The sequence below is a fragment of the Capsicum annuum genome, chromosome 5 (assembly GCF_002878395.1).
Source record: "Capsicum annuum cultivar UCD-10X-F1 chromosome 5, UCD10Xv1.1, whole genome shotgun sequence".
NCBI classification, from domain to species: Eukaryota; Viridiplantae; Streptophyta; class Magnoliopsida; order Solanales; family Solanaceae; genus Capsicum; species Capsicum annuum.
The window spans coordinates 52,128,069-52,153,745 of NC_061115.1; positions in this window are offsets into that span (position 1 = coordinate 52,128,069).

Below are 25,677 nucleotides of genomic sequence, written 5' to 3' on the forward strand. Positions count from 1 at the left end.
TCAATCACTTAGGTGCCGCCTAAGTCAGTTTCAGGTGCCAAAAATACTCTGTTTTGAGTAATTTTAATGGTAATTAAGTCTTTTAACACTCCTTACACATCCCTAATCTTAACCCTACGAAATATATAGCTTCTAAACATATTACAACCCTATTATCATCTCAAAGCTCATCATCCAAGAGCACTAAAATAGAAAAACAACTAGGGTTGCGTAACTAAGCTTGAAGATCTGATTTCAAGGAAATTCCTCCGTCAATCATTAAGAATCTTCCTTCTAAGGTATGCGTGAGTTGATTTATTGATCCCTTTCATCCATGAAGCTCAAAAACCCTCTTTTTCATTATAAAGTATGATTTCTATATTGTTGGGTGTTGATAATCATGTTGTTGATATTGGGTGATTTCCAAGATGGAATCTTTATATGTTTTTTTGAATTTCATGATATCATATGAGTTGGAAACATGTAAATTTGGTTGTTCATGATGTATAATTTGATGAATTTACCTATGCTTAAGATGTGCATGTAAGGTGTTTGATAAAATTTCTAAGAAACTAGAAATCATGCAATATAGCTAAATTGTGTCTAAGTGAAGGATTCATGATATGCCCTTACGTTCCAATGACTTCTATATTGATAATGTGCCTTGTAAATGTTGCTGGAATACTAATGAACTATTCTTATGAGATTATGCTATGTTTACTTGCAAATCCTACTTATGAACAAGATGTATGATAACCATGCAATCCATATGAACTTCCATGCTATTGGTATGTGTTGCCAATATGATTATGCAATGAACATGATATTAAGATTGTGCAAGTACTTCCAGGTGATATGAAATCCTTTCCATGCAATACATTGTTGATAACCATGCTTAGTATGAGACCCCTACTTATGATATTTAAATTATGGACTCTACTCTTATGATCAAGTCAGTCACATGTGTCAGTTTCCTTCCATCGAGTCCTGGGGGTACTTGTACCCAAAAAATATAACTGTGTGCCTAGATCCATGTCATGTTTCACGATATCCGAAATCAAGCTATGATTCCATAGACTTCAGTCAGTCATGTGACTCAGGAAAATCTCATGATCTTAGTCAGTTATCAGATATTAGTAATATTCCGCCAGTCAACGGAATTCAGTAAGATTAAGTCATGCACAGTCAGTTATTCATGTCCAGTCCCTCCAGATGGGAGTAAAGGTTAGCACCGAGTGAACCCAAGGATGGGAACTCACCTACCAGTTCAGGGTGTGATTCTTAGTAATCATCCTTGTGTTCCGTCAAATTAGGGTTGATGAGGTGGCTCAACCCATCAGTTTAGGGTTCCCACTATTCTCATTGAGTACCTGCCAAATAAGGGTCACTCACAGGTTGTCCTTACCCATGGCATGGTATTGACACCCCTCCAGTCAGGGCAGAGATTGGACCCCAGCTTAGCCATAACGGCATACATGGGGCATGTCAGTTAAACACTACTTCCCACAGTTTCAGTATCATCCTCAGTAAAAGAACCCAGGGCATTCTTCAGATTTCAATATATACAGGACTATCAGATACAGTCGTCCATGTTATCAGTTTCAGTATCAGTCATAACAGTTATCAGTATACCATGTATTAGCTTACAGGTTATATTATGACGTATTCATGGTCCCAGTTTCTATTATGTATGTTTGCACTCCCATGTTCATATTAGTCAGTCAGTTTTGTTCATGCATGAAACCCTTTATATTCAGAATACCTTCCTCGTACACTTAGTACTCCAGTTGTACTGACGCATTTGCGCTATGGTGCTTTATTTTCATGTTACACCATAGGTTTCAAGACACGAGCTCCAGCCCAACAGTAGCGGTAGCATTCTAGTCACAGAGACATAGTGAGTCCTTATTTATTCGAGGAAAATATGATTTCATTCATTTATTTATTTCTTCAGTTCAGTTTTATGGAGTTAGTTGGAGACATGGTCCTTCAACTTCTTATTCGAATAGTTTAGAGGCTTTCAGATTTATGTCCAAATTTACGTTCAGATTGAGTTGTTGTTTTCGGTATTTTCACCCACATGATTCTATTTAGTTGAACCTTATGGCCTTACAGTTCTTTGTATTCCGCATTAGTATATTATGATTTGCAATATACAGGTACAGATATCAGTCACGGGTTAGCTTGTGTTCCCTCGGGGTCATGAGCACCGTGTAGTATTTCGATTCAGTGAATCCGGGTGTTACAAAAATAATGGGACGTCTAAATGCACAAAAATACTTCAAGAAATAAATCAATAAGTGAGGTGAAGCAAATAGCATAAATTAAACATATTTGAAAAATTATATTCAAACACAAGATAGGAAATATGGTAAAAGATTAATTGTAAAAAAAATTGTCCAATTATGCCAAGTCCTATTTTAGTTTTACACTATTTCAACAAAATATATAACCCTAACAACTTTTCAATCTAAAAAAGAGAAAAACAAAGACAGTCTTGAGCACGAAAATGAGTAAATAATTATTTCAAATATATATATCAAAAGAACTTAGCATTTCATCATGGCATATAGTCATAGAGAAAATAACTCTTTAATCAAAAGAAATAAGTATCAATAAATGAGTTAGATCTTCAAAGTAACACTTGAATTATAATTTTTACATGTGAATGAGTCAACTATCATGTGTATGCCAACGTGTTCAACTTCAACCTTAAGCAGTGATTTTGCAAATCACTAGGCCACAAACAAAACGCACTATGATATGCCTTTAAAAAATAACACCAAATTCCTAGATATGGGTAACTTTCTACTTCAAATTGGAAAATAATTTCACATACCCTTAACAATAATAACTATTCTTTTTAACATAGAGAAAACAACTTTACATGCTAAAAGCGAACATATCCACCAATAATGAATTTAAACAAGACCTGAGTACGTATTTTAATTAACCAAAGATCGAAAATTTATCCGTCTAATTTATTTTAGCAAAACAAACAATAATGACTATTTTTTTTATATAAAGGAAACAACTTGACATGCTAAAAGCAAACATATCTATCAATAACGAATTTAAACAAGACATGAGTACATATTTTAATAAATCAAAGGTCGAAACTTTATTCATCTAATTTATTAAGGTGAAACAAACAATAGTAACTATTCTTTTTTGTCATTAAGAAAACAACTTTACAAGCTAAAAGTGAGCATATCCATCAATAATGAATTTAAACAAGACATGAGTCCATATTTTAACCATGCAAAGGTCGAAACTTTATCCATCTAATTTATTAAGGCGAAATAAATAATAGTGACTATTCTTTTTTGGCATAAAGAAAATAACTTTACCTGCTAAAAACGACCATATCCATCAATAACGAATTTAAGCAAGACATAAGTAATTATTTTAATCAAGTGAAGGTCGAAACTTTAGCCATCAAGTCATAATAGTCAAAGATGAAAGTAAAAGAAAAACATTCAACTATTGTTAGCTCATTTTACACAATGAACATAAAATAGCCATAATATTGATACACAACATCATATGACCTTCAAAGTCGTCTACAGCAAATAATCCCTGCAAACAAAATTACAACTCTGAAACTACAAAGAAGGAGATGAAGAAGAAAGCAATGATAAAACTAAAAGAGAAAGGTATGTTTACTTTTTTCGAGGCAGCAAAACGGGACTTCAAGCGTTCTTCGGATTCTTGATCACCATCGGAAAGAAATCTTTCGAGAACTCCGATTAGATTATCGGAAAAGTTTTACTAAAAAATTTAAATCTTTGCTCAAAAGTTTTTCTTCTCCTTTGAGACTTTTCTTATTCAACCAAAATAGTGGTATTATTTATAGGAAATGATGGGAATTGCATTCTTTGAATCCATCAATATGGGAGAAAGAACTTAAGGGTATTTTTGGAATTTTAAAATTGAGGGTAATGTTTATTGAAGGATTTGGTGGGGTGAAATTATACAAGCTAGTACAATTCTTTAATTTCTAAAATTGAAAAAGGGGAAGGTTGATGAGAAATTGTACAATCTAATATAAATTTTGAATTTTAAAATGGAAAAAGGACAAGGTTGATGGAGAATTGTACAATCTAGTACAAATTTTGAGTTTCAAAATGAAAAAAGGACAAGGTTGAGGTAGAATTGTACAATCTAGTAAAAATTTTGATTTTCAAAATGGAAAAAGGACAAGGTTGAGGTGCAATTCTACAATCTAGTACAAATTTTGAAATTCAAATTTGAATTTTTGGAATTTGAATTTTCGATTTGTGTTGATTGGTTGTGGGTTTGGGTTTATTTATTTTAAATAAATCCAATCAATTTAGGATTTAGTCATCTCATTAAATTTTTGGACCAATTAAAAAAATAATTGGCCAATTGCATCGCAATTATGGTCAATTAGATTTCAATTATGGCTAAGTTTATTAGATTGGCTAAATTAAATTGAAATTCGATACGAATTAAAATCTCATTTAATTCCAGGCTTCTTGATTTAATAAAATTAAATAGATATTTTCTCCAAATAAATTATTTCTAGAATGAATCATATTTAAATGAAGATTTTAATCATATAAATTTATTTTCTAGACAAGCCTTGATTAAAATATGATATTCCGTAAAGTAAATATTTAAGTAATGAAATTATACAACCTCGTATTTACGAATATGAAAATATATAATCATTGCTTAAAATAAAAAGACTACCAAGATAAATACTTTGAAAAACTTTAATCGGAATAAAATAAATATTATAAATTTATTTGAAAATGAAGAAACTTAGAATTAAAGTTAGTTGTGGAAGGCAAAAATTAGGTGTCTACAACTGCCCCCTCTCTTTGGGTAGGGTGGATGCAAGTAACCCTGGGCAAAGGGAGTTTGACGTTTCTAATTTTTGTATGACCACAAATTTATTTTTCAAATGGAGTTGGTTTTTGTACGAACTTTGTTGAGTTATGTCCGGACCATGGTATCAAGTTTTCTACATATCTCAGGTTATATGAAAATTCAGGCCACTTGTATTTCATAATGCTTGATTTTTAAGCACGATATTCATGAAAATCACAAGTTACTCCAGTTTTTGATAAAAACAAAAAGCTGAGGAATAAGGGGATTCAGTGGAGGTTGAAATGTAGTCAAGTTTCCCACATGGAGCCCAACCTATATATCCCCGATTATCAAGGAATCAGACTTCTTGTAGTTTGACTAGATCGGTAGAAAATATCATATTTTATTTTAGACAATCTTTGGCTCGGGATAAGTGATAAGTTGATTGGGTTTTGAAAACGAGGCTTGTAACCTCTTAACCATAAATATGGAGCTCTTCACATCAATAGGTAAGAATTTACCTTGCATAATTTCCACAGCTCCATGTGTCCTATCAGTCGAATTTGAAGGAAAGATAAGTTTATCCTCAGAATGAGCATAGAAATATCCCAAAAGTGAATTTGAATCTTAAATATCCCTAAGTACCCACACGCCTTCTAATAGGGGTATGGTTTGAGGGTAGTGGAAATCATTCTTCAACTCACGTCCAAAGAGTTTGGCGTCCCTCTTTAGACTATGTCCCATTTTGTTGCTAAGAAAAAGTTCCACGTTGTGTTGTGTCCTTTATGGAGTCGTCTGCACCTGTGGTTTTGATTTGAGATTTCATCCTTTTGAATGCTCTCTACAACATCTAAAACAAAATAATTAGTTGTAAATATAGCATTACACTAACTTAAATTGGCGAAAACCCATTTGAACATATTTTTCTGAGATAGTTGATGAAACCAATTTGCATGACTTGTTCTAAAAATATAACGCCACTTTGAATGGAGTGATAAGCCAATATTTACAAGTAAAAAGTGAATGACTTAACTTGAATATAACATGTCACTTTTAATGGAGTGATTGTCCAACATGTCTCATTAAAAGGCGGATGACCTATTGGAATATAACATGCCACTTTGAACGGGATGACGATCCAACGTGTCTCACTGAAAGGCGGATGACCCATTTTAAATGTAGCATACCGCTTTTAACGGAGTGAATTCGTATCTCAATGAAGGGCGGACAAACCATTTTAAATGTAACTTGCCACTTTGAAAGGAGAGATGGAACAACATGTCTTATTGAAATGCGGACGACCCAATTTAAATGTAATATGCAACTTTGAACTAAGTGACAGTCTAATATGTCTCATTAAAGGGCGGATGACCGTATTTAAATGTAAGATGGTACTTTGAATAGAGTGACGGTCCAATATGTATAATTGAATGGTAGACGACCCAATTTAAATATAATATTCCATATTAAATGGAGTGTTAATCTGATGTGTCTTATTTAAACACGGACAATCCAATTTAAATTTAACACTTTTAATAGAGTGATGGCCCAACGTGTCTCATTGAAGGTCCAATTTAAATATTTCATGCCACTTTGAACAGAGTGATGGTCCAATGTGTCTCATTGAAGGGTGGACCACCCAATTTAAATATAACATGCCACTTTGAACAGAGTGACGGTCCAACGTGTCTCTTTGAACGGCAGATGACCCAATTTAAATATAACATGCCACTTTGAATAGAGTGATGGTCCAACGTGTCTCTTTGAGGACGGATGACCCAATTTGAATATAACATGCCACTTTGAACGGAGTGACAGTCCAATATTTCTATTAATAACTTGCACTAAACTTATTAGTATAATATGCAATAAAAGAGCAATCGTGCATACCTTATTTTAGTACGCCACATTGAATTAGCTCACTCTCTATAATATATTATGTTGAAGGATGTAATGATCTATAACATAATAATATATCACTTTATAGGAGGTTATGGTCCATAACATAATAAGTCACTCTAAGGGAGGTGACAAGCCATAATATAATAATATGTCATCCTGAAAGAGGTGACAAACCATAACTTCTTAACGTGTCACTGTTACGGAGGTGACGATCCATAGAATAATAAGATATCACGCTGAAAAAGGTGACGGTCCATAACACAATAAGTCATTCTGAAGGAAGTGACGGTCCATAACATAATAAATGTCACTCTAGAGAAGATGACGATCCATAACATTATAATATGTCACTCGGAAGAAGTTTACAGTCCATCACTTAATGACGTGTCACTTTGAAAAAGGTGATGATCCATATCATAATAATTTATCATTCTAAAGAAGGTGATGGTCCATAACTTAATAATGTGTCACTCTGAAGGAGGTGACGGTCCATAAGTTAATAACGTGTCACTCTAAGGGAGGTGATGATCCATAATAATAACATGTCACACTGAAGGAGGTGGCGGTCCATAAACTAATAATGTGTCACTCTAAAGGAGGTGACGATACATAACATAATGATATGTCACACTGAAGAAGGTGACATTCCATAACATAATAATGTGTCACTCTGAAAGAGGTGACGATCGATGACATAATAATATATCGTGATAAAGGAGGTGATGGTCCATAACTTAATAACATGTCACTCTGAAGGAGGTGACGATCCTTAACATAATAATATGTTGTCTCAAATAAAGTGATGGTCCAATGCATCCTCTTACAGTATGAAATACCCAAATATTATAATATATGTCCTTTTGAAGGGTAGATGACCAAAATATAATAAGATATGTCACCTCAAATGGGATAACAATCCAATAAGCCTCTTGGAGGGTAGAAAACCCTAATATATAAGAAAAATAGAAGTTGATTTATCGAACTTTATCCTTTAAATGAAAAATCCTCAAAAGGACTTATTCACGTCCTGAGCTTCTGTATTAAATCCTCAAACTTTGAGCAGATTGATTTGTGTTAGTTCGTATAAACGGTCTTGCATACATTAGCTTCATGACTCAAACAACACTCATTAATAATATAACAATTTATTACAACTAAGTAAAGAGTGCAACAGAAGATAAAGTTGTTTTGACACATTATGATTTAGAGATAGTGTTTTGAGTGATATCTTTATATCTAAATCATTTTCCTCGATCATTTCCCTACAAAATTAGAGAAAGTATTAGAGATCAAAAAGAAGTAATAGAAACTTAAATCAAGAGAAAAAGGGAGAAGAGAAGTTGTCTGGATAATTATGGCAAGGCTATAGTTGATCTAGTAATGCCATTCATCAAGCTTACCATTGTCAACATTGTGATTTCATTGTTCCTGCATCCAAAAAAAATTATTAGTTTTGAGAGGCTTAATGTGTTGGTTTTTCCTTGCCCTCCAGATGCTCCTTGTTAATCATCAATTTGTAGGGTTGAAGTGCAGTCTTTGTGGAATTTTTGAGGATCTCCCTAAAAAATTCTACCCCAGTTTAGAAACTCTCAAATTTTTTTATAACTTATGACTTCATTTAGTATGAAATTTTTTAGATCTTCATAAAAATTCTGCCCCAGTCTAGAATGCAAAATACTTGAGTCCTTTGAGCTGTAGCTATCTTGAAATTTTAGAACTTCTCAAAATTAAGCACCGATTAAGCTTCAGCAACGTCTGATGTTTAATTATATAGAAAATGTCAAGTTCTTGTGAAATTTTTGAGACCTTCTCGCAAATATTTGCCCCAGTTACACGCTTCAGTTCTATCTCCATGTAACATGAAAAAAAATCCTCCTAAACAAAATCTTGTGGAGAATATGATCGAGCTAGTATGGTGCTCACATATTCCATTAAAGGTAGGAATCATACCAAATGTTGTTCCACCATAAGACACGAAAATAAATTTTTTAAGGGATTGATCGAAGCCGACATAGGCCACCTACATGTTCTATTCTGGGAAATTCAGGTCAAACATAGTTCGTATAACTAAAAGAAATATTTAATATTGTTGATAACGTGACCAAAACTAATAGAGGCTGCCTATGTATTCCACTAGGAAAATCAGGTCGAACGTAATTCATTACCTAAAAGGAGCGATTACGTATTATTACAAGAAAATAAAATGCCAACTTCAACATACAAGATAGAAGGATGTCAAAAGTATGCCTTTGAGAAAGCTTCATTCTTTTCCTCGACTGATAATGCCAATGAGTACTTTGCTTTTAGTCTTTCTGAAGAAAGAAAGTTTGATTACCAACACAAATTAACCTCTGTCTAAAAGAAAAGAAAAAACACTCAAAGAGTAAATTGTTAGTTCATAAACTGTAATAACTGACCAAAGTAATATATAATACAAATTAAGCAGACATAGTCAAAGAGAAATAATAAATCACTTTCGCACATAAATAATTTTTAACGCATCCTAACATACTTGGGATCTTTTAAGCCAAAGGTAAGCATAACGTTTGAAGGATATATATGTCATTTGTATGACATTCCACTGCCCCCAAAATATTATACAAACTTCATTAATAAATTAAGTGGGGATACAAACTGAGGGAAAAGGGAAATACATGATATCAATCCTACGCAGGGGACAAATCTAAACTAAGCCTCCTTGGAAGCCCTTAGATATGTAAACTTCTTGAAACATATGCATATCTTTTCGATAAATACCTTATTTTGATTAAACAAACTATCTAAATAAAACCTCAAAACCAAGGGGTAATGGTCCGTACAATTCAGCATTATATCCTTCAATTTTACATATAAAGAATGATCATCTATTATGACTCGTGGTCAAATTGATGTAAGGTAGGTTTTCTAGTGAGTCCAATGCCCCCCTCGGGTGTTGGGTCGTCCAAGGCTCATACCTAAAAAAAGAGACTTGGTTTTGCTCTATCCTAGGTTTCTTGAATGAGCTTCGACCAGGTTCCCAAGTGGAGAACTTGCATTTTGAAATAAAAACAGTCATTGAACGCCTAACATGTCAATAAACCATTATATTTATTTCACTTTATTTGGAATTTAACAATAAGGACATCCAAGAAATCCAAAATTAGTTTAACAATCAAAATGTGGAATTATGACATGAATGCAACAGTTAGTAATTGCAATAATTTAAGCACATAAGCACAAACACAGATTAAACACTACAATAGTTAGTCGAAGAATCTAATCCAAATATTTGGTTAGAACCTAGCTTATGTCCCAAGCAAAGTTGCCATTCCTGTTTTGTCCATTTTTTAATTCGAAGGGTTGGAAAATATTATTTTTTAACTTTTTAAACTATTTCAAAAACTTAAAGAAAGGTTTGAAACAATTTAAGAAATTTTAGAGTCGCCACTAGATTTTTGAGAAAATATCAATAAAAAACAAAAAAATATAAAAGATTCAAAACAGAAAAAACCTTTTAAGTTTAGAGATTCCGAGTAAGTGGTTCCTATTAATACTCTTGAAAGTTTGTTAAGCCACCAACAATATCCTCTAACTTGCGGTTATCCGGACTAAGGAAAAAATTATTTTCAAGATTTGCGCAAAATAATTTTTTATGACTTATCGGAAAATTTTAAATAAGTCTAACAAAACTAAAAATAATTAGCATATAAATGGGAAATGGGGAGACTAAAAGACTGAGGCTATTAGTCCCAAATACATAAACCCTGTCCAAAGCTAATTTGGGCTTTTGGCCCATCTTCACCTGTCCTAATCTAAATATTTCGGCTTTTGGCCCATAACCTATCCTAAGCTAGTTTTTAGACCTTTGAGGCCCAAAATCTGCTTCATTTGTATTAAATTACAACTTTGGCTTCAAGGACCAAATGAGTAAACAAATAGATAAATAAATAAATAAAGAAATAAAGAATAAAATAATAATAAAAATTGAGACTTTTCAAGTCTTTTAGCAACCTCATCAATAGGTTTTGACCCATTTTCCTTCTTATTCCATCTTTTTGCACCCGCACTTCATATAATCAACTTTGGGTTTAAACGATGGACTTGACTAAGAGAAGTGAGCCTCATTGGCCCATTACAAAATCCAAAAGGAAAGGAGTCCATTTGGACTCCAAAATAGATTCATGCAAAGAAAAAGATGAAAGAAAAATAATTAATATGTTTTCGAAAATTCTACACTTAATAGATAAATGATGAGATGGAAAAATAGTCTTCTCAAGTATAAATAAATATTATACTATGATATCAAAAACATATCAAATTTTCCAAACAAAACAAAATTAACCTATTTCTCAAACAATCTTACAAAAAAATCGACCCTAGCACAATATAATCTACTAATCCTTGAAAATAAGACATTGACCCACATGTATAGTTGCTTAAAATTGAACAAATATTTCCTATAGATTAACACATATTTTTCCCAAATACTATGATATGATATAGTCTAACACATGTTTTATTAAAGAAAAGAAAAGGGGAATCAGCATAAGATGAGAAAATCTTTTAGTGACTTCTCAAATATGAACTACAAGACATACTAATGCAACAATATTTTTTCAATATCGAATGGAGCCAATCAACATATTTGAAGAAAAATTCATGGTAGTATGTGAATAACAATGGGATGTCTAAATGCACAAAAATACTTCAAGAAATAAATCAATAAGCAAGGTGAAGAAAATAACATATATCAAACATGTTTGAAAAATTATATTCAAAGACAAGATAGGAAAAATGGTAAATGATTAATTCTAAAAAAAATGTCCAATTATGCTAACTCCTATTTTAGTTTTACAATATTTCAACAAAATATGTAACCCTAACAACTTTTTAATCTAAAAAAGAGAAAATCAAATAAAGTTTTGACCATGAAAATGAGTAAATCATGACTGCAAATTTATATCAAAAGAACTTAGCATTTCATTATGGAATATCATCTTGGAGAAAAATAACACTTTAATCAGAAGAATTAAGTATTGATAAAGGAATTAGATCTTAAAAGTAGCACTTGAATTACAATTTGTACATTTGAATGAGCAACATATCATGTGTATGCAAAAGTGGTTAACTTCAACATTAAGCAATGATTTTGCAAATTGCTAGGCCACAAACATTACACACTATGATATTCCTTTAAAAAATAATACTAAATTCCTAGATACGAGTAACTCACTACTTCAAATTGAGAAACAATTTCACAGACCCTTAACAATAGTAACTATTCTTTTTTGACATAAAGGAAAGAACTTTACATGCTAAAAGTGAACATATCCACTAATAATGAATTTAAATAAGGCATGAGTACATATTTTAATCAAGCAAAGACCGAAATTTTATCCATCTAATTTATTAAGGCAAAAAAAATAATAGTGATTATTCTTTTTTCGACGTAAGGGAAACAACTTTACATGCTAAAAGAGAACATATGCATAAATAAGAAATTTAAACAAGACATTAGGACATGTTTTAATCATGCAAAGGTCGAAACCTTATCCATCTAATTTTCTAAGGCAAAACAAACAATAGTGTCTATTCTTTTTTGACATAGACAAAACAACTTTACATGGTAAAAACGAGTATATCCATCAATAACGAATTTAATCAAGACATAAGTACAGATTTTAATCAAGCAAAGGTCAAAACTTTATCCATCTAATTTATTAAGGAGAAATAGCAATAGTGACTATTCTTTTTAGACATAAAGTAAACAACTATATAAGCTAAAAGCGAGCATATCCAACAATAACGAATTTAAACAAGGCATGAGTACATATTTTAATCAAGTAAAGGTCGAAACTTTATCCATCTAGTCACAATAATCAAAGAAGAAAGTCAAAGAAATACATTAAACTATCGTTAGCTCATTTTACACAATGAACATAAAAATAGACATAATATTGATATCACAACATCCTACGGCCTTCAAGGCCATCTGCAACAAACAATTCCAGCAAACAAAATTACAATTACGAAACTACAAAGTAAATGAAGAAGAAAATAATGAAAAAAATAAAAGAGATAGGTGTTTTTACTTTTTTCGGAGCAGCAAAACGGGACTTCAAGCTTTATTCAAAGTCTTGATCACCACCAGAAATCAATCCTTCGAGAATTCCGATTAGACTGCCGCTTGAAAAATTTTACAAAAAAAGTTAATTCTTTGCACGAAGGTTGTTTCCACTCCTTTGAGACTTTTCTTCTTCTACAAAAACAGTGGTATTATTTATAGAAAATGATGGGGAAAGAATTCTTTGAATCCATCAATATGGAATAAAGATCTTAGGGATATTTTTAGAATTTTAAAATTAAGGGTAAAGTTTATTAGAGGATAAGGTGGAGTGGAATTGTACAATATAGTACAAGTTTTGAATTTCAAAAATGGAGAAAGGACAAGGTTGAGGGGGAATGTACAATCTAGTACAAATTTTAAATTTTAAAATGAAAAATGGACAAGGTTGAGGTGGAATTGTACAATCTAGTACAATTTTTGAAATAAGAATTTGAATTTTCCATTTGGGTTAATTGGTTGTGGGTTTTCGGGTTATTTATCTTAAATAACTCCAATCAATTTATGATTTACTCATTTCATTAAATTTTTGGCCAAATTGAAAATCAATTGGTCAATTATATCTCAATTATGGTCAATTAGATTTCTATTATGGCCAAATTTAATATATCGGCTAAATTAAATTGAAATTAGATATGAATTAATAGATCGATTAATCCCGAGCTTCTTGATTTAATAAAATTAAATAGATATTTTTTCCAAACAAATTATTTTGATAATGAACATATTTAAATCAAGATTTTAATCATATAAATTTATTTTAAAGATAAGCCTTGATTAAAATCTGATATTTCGTAAAATGAATATTTATGTAACGAAATTATACAACCTCATATATGCGAATACAAAAATATATAATTGTTACTTAAAAGGACATGATTACCCAGATAAATACTTTGGAAAGCTTTTATCCAAAAAAAATAAATATTGTAATTTTATTTAAAATCAAAGAAACTCAAAATTAACGTTAGTTGTGGAGGGTAAAAAAGATCCTTTTAAACAAAATCTTATGAAGAATATGATCGAGCTAGTGTGGTGCTCACATATTCCATTAAAGGTAGGAATCATACCAAATGTAGTTCAACCATAAGACGGGAAAATAAATTTTTTAACGGATTGACCGAAGATGACATAGGCCACCTACGTATTCCATTCTTAGAAATTCAGGTCAAACGTAGTTTGCATAACTAAAAGTAATATTTAATATTTTTGATAACGTGACCAAAGTTAATACAGGCCGCCTACGTATTCCATTAGGGAAATCAGGTCGAACGTAGTTCATTACCTAAAAGGAGCGATTACATATGATTTCAAGAAAAGAAAACAATAACTTCAGCGTGCAAGTTAGAAGGATTTCAAAAGGGCGCCTTTGAGAAAGTTTCATTCTTCTCCTCGACTAATGATTCCAATGAGTACTTTGCTTTTAGTCCTTGTGAAGTAAGCAAGTTTGATTACCAACACAAAACGGCCTCTCCCTAAAAGAAAAGAAAAAAAACTCAAAAAGTAAAATGTTAGTTCATAAATTGTAATAATTGACCAAAGTAATATATTAGACAAATCAATAAAACATAGTCAAAGCAAAATAATGAAGCACTTTAGCTCATAAATAATTTTTAACGCGTCCCAACATACTTGGGACCTTTTAAGCCGAAGGTAAGCCTAACGTTTGAGGTATATGTCATTTTTAAGATGTTCCATTGCCCCCAAAATATCATACAAACTTCATTAATAAATTAAATAGGGATACAAAATAAGAAAAAGGGGAAATACATGATATCAAACCCACACAAGGGAGAAAATATAAACTGGGCCTCCTTGGAAGCCCTTCGATCTTTAAACTTCTTGAAAAATATGCATATCCTTCCGATGAACACCTTATTTTGATTAAACAAAACTATCTAAATAAAACCTCAAATCCAAGGGACAATGGTCTATACAATCCAACATTATATCCTTCAATTTAACACATAAAGAATGATCGTCTGTTATGAATCATGATCAAATAGATGTATGGTAGGTTTTCTAGTGGGTCCAATACCCCATCAGGTATTGGGTTGTCCTAGGCTCATACCTAAATATAGGGATTTAGTTTTGCTCTATCCTAGGTGTCTTGAATAAGCTTCGGCCAGGTTCCCAAGTAAACTTGTATTTGGAAATACAAACAACCATTGAACGCCTAATGTGTTAATAAACCATTGTATTTCCAACACTTTATTTAAAATTGAACAATAGGCCTGGACATCCATGAAATCCCAAAACAGTTTAACAATCAAAATGCAAAATTATGTCATGAATGCAACTGTTAATAATTGCAATAATTTAAACACATAAGCACATAAACAGTTTAAACAATACAATAGCTAGTCAATAACGGATTTAAAAAAGACATGAGTACATATTTTTATAAAGTAAAGGTCAAAACTTTATTCATCTAATCCTAATAATAAAAGAAGAATGTCAAAGAAACATATTAAACGATTGTTAGCTTATTTTACACAATGAACATGAAAATAGTCATAATATAAAGAGGAGATGGAGAAGAAAATGATAACAATACTAAAAGGGAAAGGTGTGTTTACCTTTTTTCAGAACATTAAAATGGGACTTCAAGCTTTCTTCGAAGTCTTGATCACCACCAAAAAGTAATCTTTTGAGAAACTCGATTAGACTTCTGCTTAAAAAAATTTACTAAAAAATCTAACTCTCTGCTCAAAAGTTTTTTCCACTCCTTTGGGTTTTTTTTCTTCTATCAAAATAGTGATATTATTTTTATGAAATGATGGAGATTTAATTCTTTGAATCCATCAATGTGGGAGAAAGAGCTTAGGGGTGGTTTTGAAATTTTAAAATTGAGGGTAAGCTTTATTGGAGGATAAGGTGAGATAGAATTGTACAATCTAGTACAAGCTTTAAATTTCAAAAATGGAAAAAGGACATGGTTGAGAGGGAACTGTACAATCTAGTACAAATTTTTAATTTTAAAAATGGAAATAAAACAAGGTTGAAGGGGAATTGTACAATCTAGTACAAATTTGAATTTTAAAATGAAAAATGGACAAGTTTGAGGTGGAATTTTACAATCTAGTACAAATTTTGAATATGAATTTGAATTTTCCATTTGGGTTGATAGGTTGTGGATTTTCGGGTTATATGTTTTAAATAACTCCAATCAATTTATGATTTACTCATCTCATTAAATTTTTGGACAAATTGAAAATCAATTGGTAAATTCCATCGTAATTATGGTCAATTAGATTTCAATTATGGCCAAATTTAATAGATCGGCTAAATTTAATTGAAATTAGATATGAATTAAGACCTCAATTAATCCTGAGCTTCTTGATTTAATAAAATTAAATAGATATTTTATCCAAACAAATTATTTTGATAATGAACATATTTAAATCAAGATTTTAATAATATAAAATTATTTTCAAGATAAACCTTGATTAAGATCTAATATTTTGTAAAATAAATATTTAAGTAACGAAATTATACAACCTCATATATACAAATACGAAAATATATAATCGATACTTAAATTGACAAGATTACCCAGATAAATACTTTGTAAAGCTTTTATCAAAAAAAAAATAAATATTATAATTTTATTTAAAATCAAAGAAACTCAGAATTAAAGCTAGTTGTGCAGGCCAAAAAAGATCCTCTTAAACAAAATCTTATGAAGAATATGATCGATCTAGTGTGGTGCTCACATATTCCATTAAAAGTAGGAATTATACCAAATGTAGTTCAACCATAAGACGAGAAAATAAATTTTCTAACAGATTGACCAAAGCCGACATAGGCCACTTATGTATTTCATTCTTGGAAATTCAGGTCAAATGTGGTTTGTATAACTAAAAGTAATATTTAATATTTTTGATAACGTGACCAAAGTCAATGCAGGCCGCCTACGTATTCCACTAGAGAAATCAGGTCGAACATAGTTCATTACCTAAAAGGAGCGATTACATATGATTACAAGAAAAGAAAACAATTTCATCATCACGCAAGATAGATGGATTTCAAAAGTGCACCTTTGAGAAAGCTTCATTCTTCTCCTCGACTTATGATGCCAATGAGTACTTTGCTTTTAGTCTTTGTAAAGCAAGCAAGTTTGATTACTAACACAAACGGTCTCTATCTAAAAGAAAAGAAAAAACACTCAAAAAGTAAAATGTTAGTTCATAAATTATAATAATTGACCAAAGTAATATATGAGACAAATCAAATAAACATAGTCAAAGAAAAATAATGAAGCACTTTAGCACATAAATAATTTTTAACGCGTCCTAACATACTTGGGACCTTTTAAGCCAAAGGTAAGCCTAACGTTTGAGGTATATGTCATTTGTAAGACGTTCCATTGCCCCCAAAATATCATACAAACTTCATTAATAAATTAAATGGGGATACAAAATTAAAAAAAAAGGGAAATACATGATATTAATCCCACACAGGGGAGCAAATCTAAACTAAGCCTCCTTGGAAGCCTTCGATCTTTAAACTTCTTGAAACATATCCATATCCTTTCGATGAACACCTTATTTTGATTAAACAAAACTATCTAAATAAAACCTCAAACCTAAAGGACAATGGTTTGTACAATCCAACATTATATCCTTCAATTTAACACATAAAGAATGATCATCTGTTATGACTCATGATCAAATAGATGTATGGAAGGTTTTCTAGTAGGTCTAATACCCCCTCAGGTATTGGTTCATCCTAGTCTCATGCCTAAAAAGAGGGATTTGCTTTTGCTCTATCCTAGGTGTCTTGAATTGGCTTCGACCAGGTTCCCAAGTAGACAACTTAGATTTGGAAATACAAACAACCATTGAATGCCTAATGTGTTAATAAACCATTGTATTTCCAACACTTTATTTAGAATTTAACAATAGGCCTGGACATCCACGTAATCGTAAAACAGTTTAACAATCAAAATGCAGAATTACTCTATGATGCAACAGTTAATAATTGCAATAATTTAAGCACATAAGCACATAAATAGTTTAAACACTACAATAGTTAGTCAATAACGAATTTAAACAAGACATGAGTACATATTTTAATCAAGTAAAGATCAAAACTATATCCATCTAGTCATAATAATAAAAGAAGAATGCCAAAGAAACACATTCAACTATTGTTAGCTTATTTAACATAATGAACATGAAAATAGTCATTATATAGTGTGGAGATGTAGAAGAAAATGATAACAATACTAAAATAGAAAGGTGTGTTTTGGAGTATCAAAATAGGAGTTCAAGCTTTCTTCGAAGTCTTGATCACCATCAAAAAGCAATCTTTTAAGAAACCAGATTAGACTACTACTTGAAAAAAATATACTAAAAAATCTAAATTTTTGCTCAAAAGTTTTTTCCACTCCTTTGACACTTTTTTTCTTCTATCAAAATAGTGGTATTATTTATAAGAAATTATGGAGATTGAATTCTTTGAATCCATCAATGTGGGAGAAAGAACTTAGGGGTATTTTTAAAATTTTAAAATTAAGGGTAAGGTTTATTGGAGGATAAGGTGAGGTAGAATGGTACTATTTAGCACAAGTTTTAAATTTCAAAAATGGAAAAAGGAGATAGTTGAGAGGGAACTGTACAATCTAGTACAAATTTTGAATTTTAAAAATTGAAAAAGGACAAGGTTGAGGAGGAATTGTACAATCTAATACAAATTTTAAATTTCAAAATGGAAAAAAGACAGGGTTGAGGTGGAAATGTACAATCTAGTACAAATTTTGAATTTTAAAATAGAAAAAGGACAAGGTTAAGGCAGAATTGTACTATCTAGTACAAATTTTGAAATTCAAATTTGAAATTTTGTAATTTGAATTTTCAGTTTTGGTTGATTGGTTGCAGGTTTTGGGGTTATTTATTTCAAATAACTCCAATCAATTTAGTATTTAGTCCAATTGGCTAATACCCCGTACTTCTACCTAGCTTAAAAATTATCCTAAAAATGTTAAATACTTTCTTTAAAGGATGAATCCACTTTTATATATGTGAAATTTCAAGATTTTGACTTTTTGTTGTGTGGAAAATTGAATAAGCTTTCCATCGATACCAAATTTTCCTAAATTTGGTATCAGGGTAGAAATTTATGGCTGAAATACAGAAAGCAGTTTGAACCACCCAGGTGCAACTAAAAAGGCTAATGGACCGTCGATCTAGCGATAGGCCATCACCCAAACCATCGCAGCGAAGGCAGTGAGTTGATCTTTTGGCCAGGCGCGATGGAATGGTCGACGGACCATTTAGCTAGTGATGGTCTGTCGCCCAATCCATCGCAACCAAGGTAGAAAGATCACATTCTGTCCTAATACGATGGGAAGGTCGATGGTCCGTTGAGCCAGCGACGAACCGTCGCCCAAGCCATAGCAGATCCCGTTCATCAATTTAAAACCATTTTTATAAGGGTGTTTGGGTCTTTTCTACCCTTTTTAACACCTAATTATACTAGAGCAGGGCTTATAACTTCATTATTCATCTACAACATCAAATTAGGGTTTCTCCCAAAGATCAATCCCCAAGAAAAAAATCACAACCCTTCTTCAAGAAACTAAGAGATTCAAGTTCTGCAAGTCCAAGAACTTCAAGAAACTTCCATCTAACATATATAAAGTGTTGATTCATGGGTTCCTTTCACCCATGAAGCTCAAGAAAACCCTTTCAAAAATATAAATTTTGGATTTCATGTTATGAATTGAATTATATCCATGTTTATGTTGTTGTATGATTACCAAGTTGAAATATTTAATACATATAATGAAATTATGTTAGCATATGGTTGGAATTCTTGTATTTGAAGTGAAAAATGTTGCCATGATGTATTATTTTAATGTGCATGCCTAAGCCTTAAGTTAAGCATGCAAGGTGTTTGCTAAAATGCCTAAGAGAATAAGAATTATGCTTTATGACTCAATTATGACCAAATTGATGAATCCATGCTTTACCCTTTTGTTCACAATGACCTCCATGTTATTGTTTTACGTTGTAATAGTTTGGTGGAATGCCCATGAGATTAGACTTATGAAATTATGACACGTTTATATGTATTTCTATTCATGTGTAAGCATATAACATACAAATACTTCATGAGAATCTTCAATGTTTGTACTATAAATTGTTGACTATGGTCATGTATTCAAGAAGTGTCATGTCTTGTCAGTTTCATGCTATCGAGTCCTGGGGGTACTTGTACTTGACAATTTAGTTGTGTGCCTAGAGTCAGTGCCAGTTTCATGATAATCTCAGTCACGCCATGATTGGTAGTATTCTCAGTTATTTTCAAAACCCAATAGAATTCAGTCAGTTACATGACTCTGAAAACTCAGTAATCTCATGAACTCAGTCAGTTAATAGAATTTAGTAATATTCCGTCAATCCACAGAACTCAGTGAACTTAATCCTGTTTATCTTAGTATAATTAGTTCAGGGTCTATTCAGTTGGGAGTAGGATTTAGCACCGAGCAAACCTAAGAATGAGGGCACACACTGACCGTTGAGGGTGTAACTATTAGAAACAATCCTTGTATTCCTAAACTATGTAGCCAGCATAGGTTGAGACATCAATACTACAGTTAAGGGTTGATGAGGTGGATTAACATTGATAGATGAGGGTCCCACCATTCTTCTTTGGGGACAGTGCGAGATGAGGGCCACTCACAGCATTTCCTTACCAGTGGTGCGGTATTGACATCCTTCCAATTGGGGTTACAGATTAGACCCAACTCTATACAGAAAAGGGGAATGCCAGTTAGATGACTACTTCCCACAGTCTTAGTCTTAGTCTCAGTAAAAGAAATCAGATAGTCCTTCTAATTTTGGACTGTCAGATAGAGTCATTCAGTTTAAGATAGAACTCAGCTAGTTCCATCAGAATCAGGACTGTCAGGCACAGTCACTTAGTTAACAGTATATCAGTTATACGAAACTCATGTTATCAGTATTCAAACTCAGTAGTCAGTATTATCATGATCTCATTACAGTTATATATTCATGCATGTATTCTCATATTCATGTTAGTCAGTCAGTTAGTATTATTCATGCATATGAACCCCACGCATTTAGCCTACCTCACTTTGCATACCAGTACATTCAGGCATGCTGATGTATACTTATTTTGTGTGCTATGGTGTTTTATACCATAGGTTTGGACGCTCAAGTTCCCGATTGCACTTAGCTTCAGATTCAGCTAGCAGTAGTAGATTTGCAGTGAGTCCTCATTATTCGAGAATTGCATGATTATTTCATTACTTCATTATTTCAGTTTTAATAGATGGAGTTAGTTGGGGACATGTCCCATCAACTCCACAGTTTTCAAATAGTTTAGAGGCTTTAAGACTAGCATGTTCAAATAGTTTTTTTCAGTTTTGGTACTGTTATACTGTGTTTCTAGATGTTATGTTTTATCAGATATTTAAACTTTATGGCCTTTTAGCCCTTTTATTCCGCATTTATACACTATATTATGTAGTGCTCAGTCACAGATATCAGTCATGGGTAAGCTTGTGGTCCTTCGATATTACAAGCACCGTGTAGCGTTCTGGGTATCAGATTCGGGGTATTATGGTCAATTAGATTTAATTATGACTAAATTTAATAGATCGGCTAAATTAAATTGAAATTTGATACGAATTAATACCTTATACTATCCCGAGCTTCTTGATTTAATAAAATTAAATAGATATTTTTTTCCAAATAAATTATTTTGAGAATGAATCATATTTAAATCATATAAATTTATTTTTAAGATAACCCTTAATTAAAATCCGATATTTCATAAAATAAATATTTAAGTAACGAAATTATACAACCTCATATATACGAATACGAAAATATATAATCATTATTTAAAATGATAAGAATACCTAGATAAATATTATAAAAAGCTTTTATCTTGATAAAATAAATATTGTAATTTTATTTAGAATCAAAGAAAGTCAGAATTAAAGTTAGTTGTGGAGGGAAAAAATTAGGAGTCAACAACATCTATTTAGCTTGAAACTTGTATGAGAAGTGATCTAACATATACAGAAACTAAAGGTAAACGATTTCATAACTTAATGAATGTATTTAACATGGACCTCTTAAGCAAACTATTTGATCTTAAAACATAGACAGTCTGACAAGCCTATACTACTGACTAAAGAGTGACTGGAACAAACTCCAGCTGACCTGAACATAAAAGAAAATCAAATAGATATAATACTTGCATCACTAAATAGAAGTCTAATAAGTTGGGTCCTCGAACTATGAGGACTCACCAAAAGTCGGGATATAGGTGATGATAGTCGTAGTCAATCATGCTGCTGAAATGAGCACTAGAATCAACATTATAAGACAAGGTATCACATAGACATATATGTGGGTTAGTACCTCTGGAATGTATGAGTATGTCAGGTGAATGCATAAGTAAACAATAACTGAATATATATAAGTAAACTTTCAAATGATGCATGTAAGCGTAATGATTCACCTTGAGCTTGAATAAAATAAAAGATTTTTAGATCATAAAACATGAGTTATGAAGCATGTGAATAAACTTAGTGAGCCATAACACTTACTTTCTAAAGTCTTTACTATTGTCCTTTGTTATAGGAGGTTCTTCTAACCTACATAAACCATTTGAGCTACCATGAAGTCCAAAATCTTACCCACGTTGAGGAGAGTTCTCTTATCCTTGCCATTGGAATAGAACCTTAACTTAAGTGATCACTGAACTTCATCTATATTGGAAAAAAGATTAACCTACGGTGGCTCATAGTTTTCAAGAATTTAGCATACGCTCATCCATATTCCTTTATCTGTACTAAATACTACTCCCAGAATACTTATATGCTCTTTCTTGAAGAAATCCACCTTAAAATAACATAAGGATTTATAGACTGTAAACCAGTTATGCTTCTCTATACTTAAATCTTAATCAAAAGGAACACTTGTGGATTTCATATCTTATCTTAGATCAAAAGATCAAGTTTTTCTTTAAATCATGCTATAAAACGTAGCACTTGAACGTAAAAGCATAAACTTCTCGTAAACTCAGTACTTTCACTTAGGATAGGGAATTCATGCTTGGTTTTATAGAAATTCAAAACAAAACATTATGCCCAATAATCACCTTTAAACATTTCAAAAATATCCCATTCAGAATAATAAAATTCAAATCTCAATATAAATCTTCACAAGTAAAAACATTAATATATGTAAACCTTGTTGCTCTTAAAGATTTCAATCACATAGTAGTGTCATACTTCAAGAATATGGTTTTTTTGGTTTGAACCCTAATTCAAAATAATTAAATTTAATCTTAAAATCATGCTTTTAGGGCACAAAGATGGAAGATTACCCTTGTTCAGGAACCCCACGTACCTGAAATTTCTTGACTTGTAAAGAGAGTTTGAACCTTGGGACTTGAAAGATGAATTTGTGTGAGGAACCCTAATGTTGATGTTCTTAATGGTGGGAGTATAGATGATGTTTTTAATTGATTATGGAATAGAGGAAAATAACTCCTCTTTGGGGGCTATAGGTCGTGGGTTGGAGTTATAAGAGGGAAAAAGACCAAAAATCTTCTTAACTAAATATTTTAGAATGCGGTTTCCAGTCTTTACGAGTCCACCGTACGACTCATCTAGTGAAAGTGCAAGTGAGCATAATCACTCATAAGCTTCAAAAAATCAAGATGGTAAACACTAGTCATCATACGAGTAAGAACCTATGACTAGTAACATCACAATACGACTTGTAACCCCCCAATCATAATGTGGACAGAATTTGAGGGAGCCTACATTAATGAACTCATGACATATATTCATACGAATCATACGGTGATCTTATCACTCTAAGGGTTGAGTCATACCTATAAGAGAATATCCACCATGCCAAACTATCCTAATTATAACTATAATATATGACACATATATTGTATGTACGACTCAAGGAAATTAGTCGTATGATACACAAAGACTTCCAAACATGGGTTACTACATGTTAACCATTCCTGAGTGGAAGTGGGAATAAATTACTATAGACTTAGTGACTAGGTTGCCTTGTACTTTTTATTATTTTATCAGTTTTTGGGTCCTCGTGGATTAATTGACCAAGTCTACTTATTTTATTTTGGTTCAGTTCTCTTTTAGTTTGAGAGGTTGAACCGTATCTACATTCATGAGATTGTGCATCTTCATAGTGTGCATATGTCTATCATCTCAGATTGAGGTCCATTGTACACAACTAACTTTTGGAAGACCTTTTAGGGTGACTTTTATTTAGTTGGCGGTAATCAATGCACATACGCAAAGAGCCATCTTTCTTTCTCACAAACAACACAGGAGCACCCCAAGGAGAAACACTGGGCCTTATGAAACCCTTATCTAGTAGATCTTTGAGTTGCTCTTTCAACTCCTTAAGTTCTGCAGGGGCCATATGGTAAGGAGGAATAGAAATGGGCTGAGTATCGAGAAGAAGATCAATCCCGAACTCTATCTTTCTATTCCTAGGAGATCATCTAGAAAGACATCAGAAAACTCATTGACGATGTTAACAGACTGGAGAGTTAGTGTCTCAGACTTAGTGTCTTTGACTCTAACCAAATGGTAAATACCCCTTTAGAAATAAGCTTTCTAACTTTGAGGTAAGAGATAAAATGACTCTTGGGTGACACAGAATTCCCAGACCACTCAAACACGGATACACCCAAAAACTGAAACTTGACCACTCGGGTCTGACAATCAATAGAGTCATAAAAAGAATACAGCCAGTCCATACCCAGAATCACATCAAAATCCACCATGTCTAACTCAATCAGATCAGCTAACAAGATTCTATGAAGAACAATAACAGCACACTTTTTATACATTTTCTGGGCAACAATAGAATCACCCACTGGGGTTGAAACTAGGATACACTAAGGAATAATCTCAGGACTTATTTCAAAATTCACAGCAATCAAAGGTGTAACATATGAAAAACTGGATCCTGGATCCAACAAAGCATACACATCAAACTGAAATATATGAAGCATACCAGTAACAATATCGGGAGAGTCCTCCTGTTCCTGGCGGAACGGTAAAGCATAGAATCTATTCTGGCGCTGCTCGCCAGCATTGCTAGAAGAGCGCCCTGAGCTGAGGCTGGGCGAGTCGCTGGAACTAGAGCACTAACAGTCTCAGTCTGGGTCTGAGGGCGATAGTCACGATTCCCTTGTCCATCCTTTGGACAATCTCTAACTCTGTGACCCATGTCACCACACCAAAAACAACCCCTTTTCTCACCCCAACACTCACCCGAATGAGCCCTACCACACTTAGGACACAGGGGACAATTTGTCTTACTGCCAGTACTGTACTGGGACCTGGATGCATATGACCTGCTACCTTGCTTCTGCCTACCTCTAGGCAGGGGAGCACTAGCAGATGACGGTGCTGACATAGACGAACAATCCTGATACTGAGGGCGACTCCCTTCCTATGATTTAGTCTGACCCTATCTGTGCTGCTCGGACCTAGCTCTCTTATTCCCTCTCATTCTATATCTCTCCTTAATCTTGTCTTCCTCAATCTGTTGGGCATGAGTCATCAGCCTAGAAAGATTTATCTTACTATTTAGCATAGCAGACCTACACTTCTTAATCACATAACTAGACACTCCAATCACAAACTTACTCATACTAGCCCGATTATCAGCCACTAAGTCAGGAGCATACTTGGCCTATTGATTGAACTTTTGACAGTACTCCCTAACAGTCATAGAGCCCTGTCGCAGGTTAATAAACTCTTCTACCTTCACCTTCCTCATCTCCAAAAGGAAAAACTTATCTAGGAATGCATCCTG